Source organism: Durio zibethinus, unplaced genomic scaffold (genome assembly GCF_047325235.1).
Source record: "Durio zibethinus cultivar Kanyao isolate XHJ-2024 unplaced genomic scaffold, ASM4732523v1 HiC_scaffold_394, whole genome shotgun sequence".
NCBI classification, from domain to species: domain Eukaryota; kingdom Viridiplantae; phylum Streptophyta; class Magnoliopsida; order Malvales; family Malvaceae; genus Durio; species Durio zibethinus.
Window position 1 is genome coordinate 442,501 of NW_028323017.1, and position 2,500 is coordinate 445,000.

Below are 2,500 nucleotides of genomic sequence, written 5' to 3' on the forward strand. Positions count from 1 at the left end.
AACTCGAACCGGAGAAGATTTCGTGACCGTTTGAAAAAAGTGTCCCCGTTTCAGACACTTTAACGGCTACTGGCAGCAAACCTGTAAAATCTCAAACGCTCTTTAAGGGGGTGTGAGTTCTCAGAGGTTTGATGAGGGATAGGGGGCCAACACAAGGGCCAAGTACCAGCACCCATCGCACGTCATGTGCGCACACCCCCCCCGGCCCCCCTCCCAATCGCCGGAACCCCAATGCCGCCGGTCAGGTTCTCCGGCGGTACTCCGGCGATGCTCCGGCGATGCTCCGGCGATGCTGTCCCGAGTGAAAAAAATGCGGCACCAGCACATGCTGGAGCCAAGCATGGGCACCGTGGCTCAAAATCGAACTTCGGCCAAGGCCTCGACCATCAATGGCACATGATGACGCATGGTGATGGCACATGCATCGACCATCATCGGCATAGGCTGCCCTTCGGTACGGGCACTTGCCTCGACCGCCATCGGCACAAGCTGGGCCCTGGTGTGGGTTGTTGCCTCGATCACCAGCGGCACATGCTGAGCCTTGGTGCGGGCGGTTGCCTCGAGCACCATCGGCAGACCCTGGGCCCTGGTGCGGCCGGTTGCCCCGATAACCATCGGCACACGCTGGGCCCTGGAGCGGCCGGTTGCCTCGATCACCATCGGCAAAAGCTGGGCCCTGGTGCGGGCGCTTGCCTCGACCACCATCGGCACACGCTGGGCACTGGTGCGGGCGCTTGCCTCGACCACCATCGGCACACCTGGGCCCTGGTGCGGGCGCTTGCCTCGACCACCATCGGCACACGCTGGGCACTGGTGCGGGCGCTTGCCACGACCACCATCGGCACACGCTGGGCCCTGGTGCGGGCGCTTGCCTCGATCACCATCGGCACACGCTGGGCCCTGGTGCGGGCGCTTGCCTCGACCACCATCGGCACACGCTCGGCCCTGGTGCGGTCGGTTGCCTCGAGCACCATCGGCACACGCTGGGCCCTGGTGCGGGCGCTTGCCTCGACCACCATCGGCACACGCTGGGCCCTGGTGCGGTCGGTTGCCTCGACCACCATCGGCACACGCTGGGCCCTGGTGCGGGCGCTTGCCTCGACCACCATCGGCACACGCTGGGCCCTGGTGCGGCAGGTTGCCTCGACCACCATCGGCACACGCTGGGCCCTGGTGCGGCAGGTTGCCTCGAGCACCATCGGCACACGCTGGGCCCTGGTGCGGTCGGTTGCCTCGATCACCATCGGCACACGCTGGGCCCTGGTGCGGGCGGTTGCCTCGACCACCATCGGCACACGCTGGGCCCTGGTGCGGCAGCTTGCCTCGAGCACCATCGGCACACGCTCGGCCCTGGTGCGGTCGGTTGCCTCGACCACCATCGGCACACGCTGGGCCCTGGTGCGGCAGGTTGCCTCGACCACCATCGGCAGCCTCGACCACCATCGGCACACGCTGGGCCCTGGTGCGGGCGGTTGCCTCGACCACCATCGGCACACGCTAGGCCCTGGTGCGGTCGGTTGCCTCGAGCACCATCGGCACACGCTGGGCCCTGGTGCGGCAGGTTGCCTCGACCACCATCGGCACACGCTGGGCCCTGGTGCGGGCGCTTGCCTCGACCACCATCGGCACACGCTGGGCCCTGGTGCGGCAGGTTGCCTCGACCACCATCGGCACACGCTGGGCCCTGGTGCGGGCGCTTGCCTCGACCACCATCGGCACACGCTGGGCCCTGGTGCGGCAGGTTGCCTCCTCCACCATCGGCACACGTTGGGCCCTGGTGCGGGCGCTTGCCTCGAGCACCATCGGCACACGCTCGGCCCTGGTGCGGTCGGTTGCCTCGAGCACCATCGGCACACGCTGGGCCCTGGTGCGGCAGGTTGCCTCGACCATCATCGGCAGCCTCGACCACCATCGGCACACGCTGGGCCCTGGTGCGGGCGCTTGCCTCGACCACCATCGGCACACGCTCGGCCCTGGTGCGGTCGGTTGCCTCGAGCACCATCGGCACACGCTGGACCCTGGTGCGGAGGGTTGCCTCGAGCGCCATCGGCACACGCTGGGCCCTGGTGCGGCAGGTTGCCTCGAGCGCCATTGGCACACGCTGGGCCCTGGTGCGGGAGCTTGCCTCGAGCGCCATCGGCACACGCTGGGCCCTGGTGCGGCAGGTTGCCTCGAGCACCATCGGCACACGCTGGGCGCTGGTGCGGGCGCTTGCCTCGACCAGCATCGGCACACGCTGGGCCCTGGTGCGGCAGGTTGCCTCGATCACCATCGGCACACGCTGGGCCCTGGTGCGACAGGTTGCCTCGAGCACCATCGGCACACTATCGGCCCTGGTGCGGGCGGTTGCCTCGACCACCGTCGGCACACGCTGGGCCCTGGTGCGGGCGCTTGCCTCGAGCACCATCGGCACACGCTGGGCCCTGGTGCGGGCGGTTGCCTCGAGCACCATCGGCACACGCTGGGCCCTGGTGGGTTTAGGCACATCTTCAAATTTCTG